The sequence below is a fragment of the Palaemon carinicauda genome, chromosome 4 (assembly GCF_036898095.1).
Source record: "Palaemon carinicauda isolate YSFRI2023 chromosome 4, ASM3689809v2, whole genome shotgun sequence".
NCBI lineage: Eukaryota > Metazoa > Arthropoda > Malacostraca > Decapoda > Palaemonidae > Palaemon > Palaemon carinicauda.
In genome coordinates this window covers 114249600-114264147 of record NC_090728.1, presented here as the reverse complement: position 1 = coordinate 114264147, position 14548 = coordinate 114249600, and positions in this window count along the sequence as shown.

The following is a 14548-nucleotide window of genomic DNA, read 5'->3' as shown; positions in this document are numbered from 1 at the left end:
CTGATTTTGTAAGATCAACCTGTATTAATTTCTGAACATCTTTGTATCGTACGGAACTCCAGAGATAAATTGACTTATTTCTTCCCAATGCTTATCTAAAAATAATCTTTTTCTACAGAAATATTTAAGCGATTTCGTAATTGTTTCTAATATCAATTGTACAGCTAATTTTACATTCATACGCTGAAAGCCACTGACATTTATATGTTTCTCCAAATTTATGTGATATTTTCAGATCACTTTTACATTATAAGTTCCCTTAGCGAAGAGCAGTGGACAAAATCACCGTCACTTTGCTGAAAGCCATTATCAAAGAAATTGTTTCTTATTAGTCTCATGAGATGTGGAGCATCAGCAAAGACACAAACAACGCGATCAGTGATGCTGGATTTTCAATCATCGAATTATGCACAATTATGCTTAGAGATTTCCATAGACTACCGTTGGTAGGACCTAGGTCGTTAAATATAAACATTACAGGAAAACTCGCTAGTTCTATCTAAATGATAGTATAATTTTTAGAGCACAAAGAGTATCTGAATCTTAGTCATAACTACATTTTTAGGCAATGCTGCCTTCATCAAATCATTAGGTGGAAACACGCTCAAAATTATTTGTGATTTGTCCTTAAATAATTTGATAACGGTCTTTAAAATTTATGGTTCGACATCCAACATATACTAACACAACTATTTAACGTAGAAATGGAAGAAAGATTGAAATATTGAACATCAGCTTCCTTGTAAGCAAACTGTAAAATAGTAAATACCGGAAAACAAAGGCTGGTAAATCACACCACGGGGCGGTGTGACGTCATCAATAACCGCATGGCTAGCCTGCGCAGTAGAGAACACAGTTTGGGCCGCTGATGGGTAGACCTTGTATTCTATAGACCTTGGTGCAAACTGTTCGTGAACTCGTCATAAACCAGTCGGGACGATGCGGGAGGATGCGTGCTAGTGCGTGGCAATGCGTGCCAAGCCACGGCTGTCACAAACTGCCATGAATAGTTCACAAACAGCTCACGTCGAGTTGGCGAGTAGTTGACGACATATTCACGAATATGTTCGCGTCGTAGCGTGGCCATGCATTCCCACTGATATGGTCACGTGTACTTCATGCATTGATGGTAAGAGCAGTTCACGACTAGTTTACACTCTTCACGAACAGTTTGCTCATGGCACAAGGAGTTCACGATCAGTTCATGAACAGTTCATGACTACTGCGCAACAGTGGCGCTCACGTCGGTGTGGGGTTATATATATAGCTTTCAGTACACTGCTCACCATTCCAGAGCTCGCCAGCGAAGAAACAACATGCCTAAAACCAAGTTGACAAAAGGAAGAGGAAGATGGCCAGAAGCCAACAGGCCAGAGACCACTGATAGAGCTCTATAATTCTCCTCATTCATCAATATCAAGTCTCGATCTCATGATCCCAGAGACACAGCAGGACACAAGAGAAAGCTAGAGACAGCAATCCAGTGAGGACGAGATAAAGCAGAAGAAGCGGGTCCGGGTGTCCAAGAAAGAAATCCCTGACTACCTCTGGACAGAAGAGTCAGATGTTAGGTTGGCCGACCTTGTGAAGGAGAACCCACCACTGTTTGACAATAAGCACAAGAAGTGGATCAACGTGGCAGCCAAGAACAGCCGGTGGGAACGACTTGAAGAGCAGCTGGAGCCTCCTGCCACTGGTGCCTAATACAAGAAGCATTACGAGAACTTCAGAACCATGGTGGGGAAGATTATTAAGAAGGAGAAGAAGAATTGAGGTGGCCAGCCCCAAAGGAGTGCCCGTGACGACCAGATCATGGAGACCTGGTGTTTCCTGATATACAACACCGACCGGGGAGAGACAGTCCCCAGAGAGCAATTTGCTGTCCCAGAGTCAGGTGCAGTGACAGTCAGCGACAGAGACGATGATGAAGTGAGGTTCACAGGTTCCTACAGTCAAGCATCTACTAGCTCCGGGAAGGGCAAGGGCAAGGGGAAGCAGTCCAGCCCAACAACAGACACCACACCCAGCAACACCTGGGTGACCACAAGAACCTCACTAATGTAGTGCAATATGTGAGAATCCCAATGTCTACATGTAGATTGTATTCCAGTTTCATCCATTGTTTTTGACATGGAATGTGCAATACGTTGCATTGAAATGTTGTACTAAATTGTTATAATGCTTGTATGTTTCAGATCATTTCTAAAGCAGTTTCCTTGGCACCCTCGTACACCGGCCGGCAAAAGATCGTTCACGATTTTTCGTTCCTGCTGAAAGGCCACAACCATGCCATTCTGGAGGACTGCTGTTATGAATTCCAGATAGAATGCCTCAACCTTGTACACCGCTACAGGCAGCGGCGTCAGTTCTCCCAGCAGCCACATCAACAACCACTAATGACCTGGCCAGGTCCACAGCAGCAGCAACCGTCGCAGCCCCCTCAGCAGCAGCCGTTTTGGCATCCACCTCAACCAGCAACCTTGCAGAGCAACAACAGCAGCAGCCTCAGCAGCTTCGTCCAGCCAGTCAGCCATCATCTCGAACATAGCTCCGTACCATGGAGTGGCAACCAGTGATGCCACCTGCACCATCAGCCACCATTGTCCAGGTTCCTTCACCAACAACTTCATTGTCATCGATGTCAGCCACATTCAAGACACCTCTGACACCAATCAGCTTCCCGGTCCTGACTCCGGGGTCCGTAGAGAAAAGCCTAGAAGAGGGCATGTCACCCTCATCCCTCTACACCTCCAAGGAACTCAACACTCCACCAGTCCATCTGGCATCCCCACGCAGCGGTACCACAACTAGCAAGGACACTGACTGAGATGAGATTAGACACTTGTAAATATTTGTAAATAATTGGACTGTGATACTTGTACATATTTGATGTTTGCTGTTTTAATGTAAATAAGGTACTTTCTTATTTCAAAACACTTATTTTTCACTTTAACCTTAAAATAAAGTTCAAAGAAAATGGAAACAAAAAAAAAAGAAATAAAAAATAAACAAAAAAGAAAGAAAAATAAACCAAAAACTAATGGGCAAAAAAAACACGAAAAAATAAACGTTTCTTCTATTTAAAAATTGGAACAACTGTGGATGCAGCTCATGGAGCTACTACCAGCAAGGACACTGACTGAGGTGAGACACTTGTAGATATTTGTAAATAATTGGGCTATGATACTTGTACATATTTGATGTTTGCTGTTTTCATGTAAATAAAATACTTTCTTATTTCAAAAAATAAAGGGCAATAAAAAATACACACGAAAAATAAACTTTTTTTTATTTAAAAAATGGAACAACTGTGGATGCAGCTCATGGAGCTATTACCAGCAAAGACTCTGACTAAGAAGAAACACTTGTAAATATTTGTAAATAATTGGACTGTGATATTTGTACATATTTGAGTTTGATGTTTTTATGTAAATAAAATACTTTCTTATTTCAAAAATTAAGGGCAACAAAAAAATACACAGGAAAAATATATGTTTCTTTTATTTAAAAAATGGAACAACTGTGGATGCAGCTCATGGAGCTACTACAATTCTTCCTTGCCAAGGCACAGCACCAGCAGGGACATGTTGTAATATGAAAGGTAGTCTCGCTGATCCTTTGCATCCTTCTAGGTATGATGGCCGGTTAGAGGTAGCAGCCCCAGCAGATGTCACTCTGTGAATGATTTATTTTTTGTTTTATTTTATTTTTTGTTTTTGCCAAATCCTGAGAGAGAGAGAGAGAGAGAGAGAGAGAGAGAGAGAGAGAGAGAGAGAGAGAGAGAGAGAGAGAGAGAGAGAGATATTGTGTTAGCGAGCGAAAGTAGTTAGGTTAACGATCGTTTGTGGTGAGAAAGACTGTTGGTTTAAATGAGATTGTTTGTTTACATTTTGTAGTTAGGTTACGACAGTGGTGAATGTTTCGGAGCGAATGCTTTTTTTATTGGACTGCAGCTTGAGACAGTTCGTTTGTGAATGCTGGATTATTATTTTTTTGACCAGCATGGAAGTGATTTTTATGTTCTGAGTAAGTACAGTTTTGTTTATCTTTGCTTGTCGTGATTGTGAATGATAAGAACAATTTATTATTTATCTTTGATTATAGTGCGATAGTTCAGTTAGTTAGGAGTGTTCATAAGTGTTTTTCTTTTTCATACTGGCAGGCCGTAATTCCTCCTTTGGTGAGGCTAACTCCTTTGGAGAGTTATTTTCCGAATGCTGATATATAGTTGATGACCTGGCCTGTGATTGATTTTGTATTAAGACTGCTCTTTGGATTGATGATTGTTGATGACCGGCCCGTTTACTTCCGATTGATGATGATGATGATAATGATGATGATGATGATAATGAAGATGATGATGAGTATAAGTACCGTCCTAATCACCGACACAGTTGTGGCAAATTGCCACACAGTTTAATGTTATTTTAAAAGCTGTGATTGTGATAGTTGTCGTAAAAGACTGTCGGCTTTGTGTTGGTGTTCATATATATATATTTATTTTTGGGTGTTGGTTTGCGGTGTAATTTAAGTTTGTTAGGGTTTTTTTTGTGTTTATTTGGATGGTATTACGTTTTATTTATCTTTAGTGTTAAGTTTTGATTAGTTTAAAGTGTTAAGTTTTGTTTGGTTTAAAGTATTTATTTTGAATGTGGATGATTTATGATTTATTTTAAGTTTTAAGAATTATAGTTTTAAGGTTATGTTTTGTTTTGTTTTGTCCTTTTGTCCAAGAGTCTGGTTGTAGATTACGTAAGGGGAAATTTTGTTTTGTGGAGACCATTGTCAGTAAGTGTGATTCAGGGTGTGGGGGTTGTCCTTGCAACATCCCGCCACATTATTTTGGCGCCCGAACAGGGACTGCTGAGGCGGGACTGATAGCTGGACTCTTTGACGAAAGACTGATAGGATACGTATTTAGAATTAAGGTTGAAGAAAAATGGAAGGTAAATACAAGGTTTTGGAGGAGGAATTGCGGCTGAGTAAGGAGCGTGAGGAGAAATTGTTGCAAGAGAATAAGTGGTTAAGGTGTGAGAATGAGGAGATGCATAGGAAACTGAGGGAAATTCAGGGAACTGTAGAGAGAGTGGGAGAGGGTGTTGAGATGAGGATGCGAGAGAATGAAGAACGAATGGAGAAACAATTGGAGGATATGATGGGGCCAGTCATGGGGATGATGAAAACTATAATGGGTGAAGGTGCAGTCGGAGGAGTGTCCTCAGCTTCGGGTAATGGGTTGGTAGTGGAAGAGAAGGTTAAGGTAGGTGATAATGGGAAAGGAAGTGATAGTGATAGTAGTAATAGTGATGGTCATATTGAAGATAAGGGAATTAGGCATAGTAAGGATGAACAGAAAGGTGAGAGGAAAGATGAAAGGAAAGGTAAAAGTGGTGTGAAGAAAGAGAAAAAAAAAGTATAAGGCTGATAGCAAGGACGATCGTGAATGGGTGAAAGTGGTAAGTAAGAAAAAGGGTAAGAAGGGAATGGTTAAGGATAGGAATTTAAGTGTGGAAGTGGATTTATTATATTCAAATGAGGAAGAAGGTAACAAGGGAGTAGACAGGGATGATAGCAGTGGGAATGAACGTGATGTGTGTAAGACTGTGTATATGAGAGAGGTACCTCGGTGTGAAAGGTTCAATGAGCATAGCAGTAGGGATGTATATGATTTTTTCAAGGAGTATGAGAGGTATTGTCAGTATAAGTATGGTGATAGTAAAAGAGTTTGGGCTAGGGAGTTAGGAGAATATTTGACTGGGTATTTGTTGACGATGTATGGAGTGATAATGAGTGTAGGGGACGTTGATTATGAAAGTGTGAAAAAGAGAATAATGGAGCAGGTAAAACGTATGAAAGGGAGTGTTAAGTATAAGCGTAAGAATGATTCTGATGAAGCACGGATGAATGCAGGAGAAGCGATATCAATGTATGTATGTAGGTTGGAAACTTTAGCTACGAAAAAGTATGGGGATGAAGGTATAAATGAGAATAAGGAGTTAATGAGGAAGTTTTTGGCTACTGTACCCGAGAATGTTGCCGAGTTTGTTAATTTGAAACGGAAGGAGAAAATGAGGTGGACGAAAGAAAGATTGACATGGGATGATATTTTAGAGATAGTTGAGGATTACGAGTTGGATAGGTGTATGAAAGAAAGTAAATCTGTGAGTGTAAGAACTGGAATGGAGGAAAGTGTGCCAGAATTTGTTAGTTTTAGAGATGCTGTTATTAAAGGACCGATGAGGGTAGCTGATAGTGTAGTAGATAGGAGTGTTAGGGCGAGTAATGTGGGAATACCTGTAAGGACAAATGAAGGGTTTAGGCAAGGGAATCAGGTTTGGAGGGATAGGAGTGCTAGTGCGCCGCCAGATAGGTCAGGTAGTTGTATCCGTGAAGAGAAGTGTTATAGATGTGGGAAAGTAGGACATAAGAAGAATGAATGTAGATGGACTCTAGGTGCTTGTTTTGGATGTGGTGAGGTAGGGCATAGAATTAGTGAGTGCAAGAAAGAGAAAGGGATAAAATGTTATCGGTGTGATATGACTGGGCACATAGCGAGTGGATGTCGGAGTAATCGTACAAATGTGATTTGCGGTAATTGTGGTAAGGATGGTCATTATGCTAGAATGTGCAAGGAGCCACGGGGTAAGTGTACTGAATGTGGTGCAGATGAGCATGTAGCTAGGGTATGTAGGAAGAAGGGAGTAAGTCAGCCAGGATGTTCGGGAAACTAGAGTGTAAGAGGGTTCAGCTGGGTGAATCCTCGAGTGTGTGCGGAGTGAATGTGATGCATGTTCGTGAAGGTTTACTACATGAAGACGTGATGGGCGAAAGAGCTTATGACTGCATGAGTGCAAAAGTAAATTTTAATGGAATAGAGCTAGTTGGTCTGATTGATACTGGTTGTGGTGTCAATTTAATGTTTAGGAATGCATACGATAAGGTAAGGGATGTGTGTGAATTTAGGGGGTGTAAAGGTGAAGTGAAAGGTATCGGTAATTTAAGTATGTCTGTGCAAGGAATGTTAAGTGAAAATGTTATGATTGGGGGGCTGATGATGGAAGATAATGATTTTTATGTGGTTGAGGGAGTAAATGACAAATACGATGTGTTGTTAGGTTATAACTTCTTAAAAAAATGCGGTATGATTGTACATCCTAGTGTAAATATAATAGAGATGAAAGTTGAGGGTAAATTTTGTGAGGAATTTTATTTGAATGAAGATGGTAGTGTATGTACGAAGGTATGGAAAGGTGTGCCGTTAATAGCAAAAGAAGGTGTTAAATTGTCAAAAGATGCGAGTGAGGTTGTCAGTGTAAAAGTTGCATGGCCGAATAGTCTGGGAATTGCCAATAGTGACAATTGTGAATATGTAGTGGAAGGTTCGGAAGCAAGTAATTTGGTGAAAGCAAGTGTGCATGTGTATGACGGTATTTTGAATATGCAGGAGCCGAAGGTGTATGTGAGCTTGTTGCCGACTGTAAGGAGGAAGAGAATACGGGGTATACGTGAGGGTGATTGCATGGGATGTATGTATAAGTTGGTCAATGTAGAGGATGAAAGGTATGTTAAATTGAGACGTGTTATGACGGGTAAGATAAAGCTGGATGACGATTGGGACTATGAAAGTTTGAAAGAAAGAATTAATGTAGATGAGAATACAAGTGAGGGAGAAAGGGAACAATTGTATAGGATGTTATGGGATAGACGGAGAGTTTTGAGTCGCGGTGACGAGGATTGTGGGGGATCAAAGCTGCCTGAATTTAAGATAGTTCTTAGTAATGATACCCCCATATATCAGCGTCCCCGACATTTTTCTCCGCCTATTGCCAGAGAAATAGAAGAGCAGTGCCAGGAGTTAGAGTAAATGGGTGTAATAGAAAGGAGTGAGAGTGCCTGGAATAGCCCTATTGTACCTGTAAGAAAGCCGGATGGAAGTTTACGTATGTGTATTGATTATAGGAAGGTGAATGAAGTAACTGTTAAAGAACGTTTCCCAATGAATGTAGTGTCTGACTGTGTGTATAAGATGCATGGTATGAAAGTTTTTACAAAGTTAGATTTAGTTAGGGGCTATTACCAGATGCCCCTGCAGAGGGGAGCAGGCCCATTACAGCATTTTTGAGCAGTAATTGTCATTATCAGTTTAAGAGATTAAGTTTTGGCCTTGCTAATGCGCCTGCTGCCTTCCAGAGGGCGATGATTGTAGTTTTGGCTGGGTTTGATAGACAGAAGGTGACTGTTTTTATTGATGATATTTTGATTGCTAGTGAGACTGTTGAGGAACACATGCAGTTGCTTGAAGCAGTATTAGAACGGCTGATAGAAGTTGTTGTGAAAGTTAAGCTTGAAAAGTGTACATGGTTGGCCGGGGAGGTGGAATTTCTTGGGCATGTAGTGAGTGAATCGGGTATAAGGAAGAGTGAAAAGTTTGTGAGTAAGGTGAGAGAGTTTCCACGTCCTCATACGGTGCGTGAGTTGAGAGGTTTTCTTGGGTTAATTGAATTTGGTCAAAAGTTTGTCAGAGATTGTTCGGGAATAGGGAAGCCTTTGAATGAGTGGACAGGTAAGAGAAATAGTACGAGACTGAAATGGGATGAGCGTATGATTGAAGTATTTGAAAACTTGAAAGAAGAGGCTATGAGAGACGTCACTTTGGCTTTTCCCGATTATAGTGAACATGCGAGTATGCTAGAGTTATATACGGATGCTAGTGGGATTAGTATGGGTGGTTGCTTGGTTCAAATGCAAAGAATAAACGGAGATGAACAGTTGAGAGTGATAGCATATGTAAGCAAAGCATTTAATAAGGCTGAGCGAAAGTATTCCAATATTGAAAGGGAGTTGGCTGCGATAAGGTTTTGCGTGAAAACGTTGAAGGTATTTTTGTATGGTGTGAAATTTATTGTGCGTACTGACCATCAGCCCCTAGTGTACATGATTAGGAAAGAGTCTGTGAATGCTAGAGTTGCGAGGACAATAGAGGATTTGAATGAATTTGACTTTAAGCTAGAATATGTACCTGGGAGTAAGAACGTGATAGCAGATGCGATGTCAAGAATGCATTGTAAGATAGAAGAGAGTAGCGAGAATGATAGTAATTTTGAAAGGTTGCCGGAAGATTTAATGGTGGTACAAAGTTTTGAAGGGGATGACATGGTGTATAAATGCATTTTGTGTGGGTTAAATAAGGTTAAATTGAAGGGTTTGAATAGGGATATACCTGCTAGTATAGATGAGCTTAGAATGAGTGTTAGGAATGAAGTATCGAAAGAAATGGCATATAAGGAGGAGGATAGTATGCTTGAGGGTGAATTGTTATCAAAAGTATTGTTGGTAGTAAGTATGTTATATGGTGTCACTGTTTATTTGTATTTTGGGTGGAATCGTCCGATGCAGTACCGAGCAAATAAGAGATTGAAAGGGAGTATATATTGACGTTACAATGTAATGAAAGATGTTGCAAGTTGTTGAGTAAGAAGGAGGATTGTCTGAGTGACTTGAATCCGAGTGGTATGAGCATGGAAGATAGTGAAGATGACCATGGGTGTGATAAGGATGACCCTATTGATAGGAGAGTAAACATTTGTATGCATGGTGTAAAAGGAAGAATGATGACGTATGTGGGTATAAATGAGAATGAATACTGTAGTTTAATTGATACAGGTGCGCAAGTGTCATTAGTGAATATGTCTGTTATCAAGGAAATAGAGCGGTACAATTGGGAAGTGAAAAGGCAATGTACGAGTGTGAGAATTCATGGGATAGGTAAAGGAAGTTTGCTAGTTTGGGAAGAAGTGCGTTTGAAAGTAAAACCGGGAAGTATGGAGGTGGAACATAATTTTATTGTAATGGGAGAGAATGAGATGCCTAGTTGTTTTTTTTATAGGAATTGACTTTTTAAGATTGCATGATTTATCAGTTGATATTGGTAGTGGTTTGCTTCTGAAGAATGGATGTGAAGTAGTTGTGATAGAAGATAATAGTGTATTTATGGTGAATTTTGTTAGCATGGTTGATATTACGAGGAGTGAGGATGATCTACTGACTAAAGAGGAGGTGGAAGAAATGCAAGATGAATGTGAGGAAATTAAAAGGTTACGTGAATGTATGTTGAATAGTATTGAGGTAGAAGAATGGCTGTCTGATTTAGAGGTGTATAAGAAAGTTAGTAAGAGACTTATTGTGTGTAAGAATATTGTTTATTTTCTACATAAAGGAATGGATGAAGATATATATGTTCCTGTGTTTCCAATGCATGCAGCAGTAAGTATGTGTATTTTAGTGCATGACAGATATGGGCATATGGGTAAGAATAAATTATGGGAATGCATGCGTGAGAGATTGTTTACACCTGGGTTGAGTCAGATATGTAAGGATGTAGCGACTACGTGTGAAGATTGCCAGAAAGGGAAGTATCAGAGAGTGCATGCTAATCCGCCTGTTTTGAGATTACGTATGAAAGAACCATTTGAGATGTTTGTGATTGATTGTGTTTCGTTGCCTGTGACTGCGAGAAGACATGTGGGAATGATTGTTATGGTTGATCACATGAGTAAATTTACCTATGCAATACCCATCAAGGATAAACGGAGCGAGACTGTTGCAAGAATGGTTGGTCAAGTGATGTTGCCGATGTGTGTGTGTAAGCCTGTGAGAATGTTAAGTGATAATGGCCCTGAGTTTGTTGGATGGGAGTTTGAGCAGATGTTAAGAGAATGGGGTATTGAACGTGTGTATTCGACTCCTTATATGCCAAGTGCGAATGGGTTCGCTGAAAGGACTGTAAGAACATTAACTGAAATTTTGCGAATGATGAGTACATGTGGTAATGATTGGGATTTGTATGTTGGTAGAGCGTTGTGGGCTTACAATGCAACAGTGCATAAGAGTACGGGTATGTCTCCATGTAAGTTTGTGTTAAATTTTGAAAAGATAATAAGACCGAGGTTGGGTGTGTCGGAGGATGATAGAGATGTGTGGAGGAAAGCAAATAAGAGGTTTGAAAGCTTTAAAGTTGGTGAGAGAGTGATGAAAGAAGTAATTGAAAAGGGTAGAATGAATGTAAATAAGGTGCGTGATAAATTTGAAGGTCCCTATGAGGTGTTAGAAGTTGGTTCGAGTGGATTAAGTTACGTTTTGGGTAAGTTGTGTGTGGGTGGTATTGTGGAAAAAATTAGGGCCCACTACAACCAGTTGCGTAAATGGAAAGAGGTACCTAAGTATATCCAAGAGAATGGGATGAGTAAATGGTTGAAAAGGAACAAGGGTGAACCTAGTATGTATGAGGACTTAGGTCTGGAAGGTAAACAGTTGGTGTTAGTAGAATATAAGAAAAGGAAGAATACAAGAGCTTTAAGTAAAGATGAAAGAAAGGGAAATTTTATAAGTAAAAGTGAGAATAGAAATAAGTATGACAAGGGTGTAAATGTGCAAGTGTGTATGGAAGATAAATGTGTTGATACAGATGAATCATGGCTGAGTATGAATGATACCTATAGTGTGTGTGGCTTTTCCTTAGGTGATGTAAAAGAAAGGATGACGAATGCGAGAGTGAGAGATAGGAGAATGATTAGTAGCATGAATGAATCTTTTACTGAAGTTGAGAATGTGTTTGATGAAATGGATGAACTGTTTACAGAAATGAGTGTAATTATAGGGCTAGATGAGAACGAGGTAGATATGATTGTACATGATATATTAGATGATAGGGATTTAGATAGGAATAGTGTTAATGTAGCGAATGATTGTGATAAGGAAGAAGTGAATGAGAGAGTATATGGAGGCCCAGTTACTCAGAGTGGAGGTCCCGTTCCCGACTGCGACTGGGTTATGAAAAAAATAATGTAAGTGTTGTGTGAGAAGGATTTGGCAAAGTAAGGGGGGAGGAATGTGGAGGATTTAATTTTTGTTTTATTTTATTTTTTGTTTTTGCCAAATCCTGAGAGAGAGAGAGAGAGAGAGAGAGAGAGAGAGAGAGAGAGAGAGAGAGAGAGAGAGAGAGAGAGAGAGAGAGATTGTGTTAGCGAGCGAAAGTAGTTAGGTTAACGATCGCTTGTGGTGAGAAAGACTGTTGGTTTAAATGAGATTGTTTGTTTACATTTTGTAGTTAGGTTACGACAGTGGTGAATGTTTCGGAGCGAATGCTTTTTTTATTGGACTGCAGCTTGAGACAGTTCGTTTGTGAATGCTGGATTATTATTTTTTTTGACCAGCGTGGAAGTGATTTTTATGTTCTGAGTAAGTACAGTTTTGTTTATCTTTGCTTGTCGTGATTGTGAATGATAGGAACAATTTATTATTTATCTTTGATTATAGTGCGTTAGTTCAGTTAGTTAGGAGTGTTCATAAGTGTTTTTCTTTTTCATATTGGCAGGCCGTAATTCCTCCTTTGGTGAGGCTAACTCCTTTGAAGAGTTATTTTCCGAATGCTGATATATAGCTGATGACCTGGCCTGTGATTGATTTTGTATTAAGACTGCTCTTTGGATTGACGATTGTTGATGACCGGCCCGTTTACTTCCGATTGATGATGATGATGATAATGATGATGAGTATAAGTACCATCCTAATCACCGACACAGTTGTGGCAAATTGCCACACAGTTTAATGTTATTTTAAAAGCTGTGATTGTGATAGTTGCCGTAAAAGACTGTCGGCTTTGTGTTAGTGTTCATATATATATATATATATATATATATATATATATATATATATATATATATATATATATATATATATATATATATTTATTTTTGGGTGTTGGTTTGCGGTGTAATTTAAGTTTGTTAGAGTTTTTTTGAGTTTATTTGGATGGTATTACGTTTTATTTATCTTTAGTGTTAAGTTTTGATTAGTTTAAAGTGTTAAGTTTTGATTAGTTTAAAGTGTTAAGTTTTGATTGGTTTAAAGTATTTATTTTGAGTGTGGATGATCTATGATTTATTTTAAGTTTTAAAAATTATAGTTTTAAGGTTATGTTTTGTTTTGTTTTGTCCTTTTGTCCAAGAGTCTGGTTGTAGATTACGTAAGGGGAAAGTTTGTTTTGTGGAGACCATTGTCAGTAAGTGTGATTCAGGGTGTGGGGGTTGTCCTTGCAACATCCCGCCACAACTCAGTCCTTCATACACCAGGTATCAGATCATGTGTGTCCGCATCTCCCTGGTCCACTTCTGAAATTGCGTCTGGGTATCTGTTGAGGATGAGGTTGAGCAGGACAAAGACACACATGGTGATCAGGTTGATGGTATCGGGGTTCTGATGCATCGTCGTGTAGAATCAACGGAACCTTTGACATAAAATTCCAAAGGCATTCTCCACGACACGTCGGGCACGAGACATCCTGTAGCTATATATGCGTTCTCGTAGGACTTGGGACCGATGGGAGAATTGTTTCATCACCCAGGTTCGGAGAGCAAATGCGTCATCACCTACGAAGTGATAGGGCACTGGATGGTCATCCTTAGGGAGTGGTTCTGGTTGAGGCACTCAAGCTCTGTTCTCTTCTACAACATCATGCAGGGAACAGTTGCTCCTTGTTCCTCCATCTGACGCACCACCCTCTGCCCCAACATCGACAGAGAGGAACTTGTAGGTAGCATCTGCCACTGCCATGTGTACAATGCTTTGGAAGCCCTTGTAGTTGTAGTAGTAAGAGCCACCATTGGGTGGCTTCTTTATGGCAATGTGCTTTCCGTCCACAGCCCCAAGAAAGTTGTGGTAATTCTATCTGGAGCTGAACCTGGCAGCAACTTCCTTCCAGTCCTCTTCAGTTTTGGGGCAGCGCAGCACTTCGTCCTTGTAGACCGCGATGATGACTTTAGACACCTCGGCCATGAACTTGCAGATGGTACTTGCTTCAACCGTGAAGCTGTACTGCAGACTTTGATAGGAATTTCCAGTGGCTGAAAAGCGTAGGGTGGCAGCCAGCTTGAGTCCAACTTGAAGCGGTTCCCTCATGAAGGTGGACTGCTTCTGAAGGCGAGGGGTTAACTTCTCAACCATCACTTGGAACAGGTCAGCTGTGATTATGAGGTAATTTTTGTAGCCCCTTTGATCTTCCTTGTGGAGTTCAGTCAATAGACTGTCATACTGTCCAAACTCGTGCCTTCTGGTTATCCATTCCCTGACCTACACTTTACTTTGTATCTTTCTTCGAGGTGGAGTTGCCTTTTGTTTCTCTTGTGCCTCTGCCACCCTTTTCTGCTGCTCGTCAACAATGGCTAGAGCAGCTGCCAGGTATAGGTATCTTCTCCTCTTTGCAATGGTGTCTCTAACAGTAAGCATGGTTGTCTCATCCAAAGCCAATCCGAGAATGACCAATGGTTGGAGAGGGCCCATTTTTATATGGCATGGCCAAGTCGGCATGACACAATCCGAATTACATGAACTCGTCGTGCCAATGCGGGAAGTGCGCAAACTATGCATGAACTCGTCCTGAACTCGTCGTGCCAGTTCGTGTCAATGTGGACACCAACAGGCACGCATTCGTAAACTATTCATGAACTCGTTGTGAACTCATCATGAACTATGCGTGAACTCGTCGTAAACA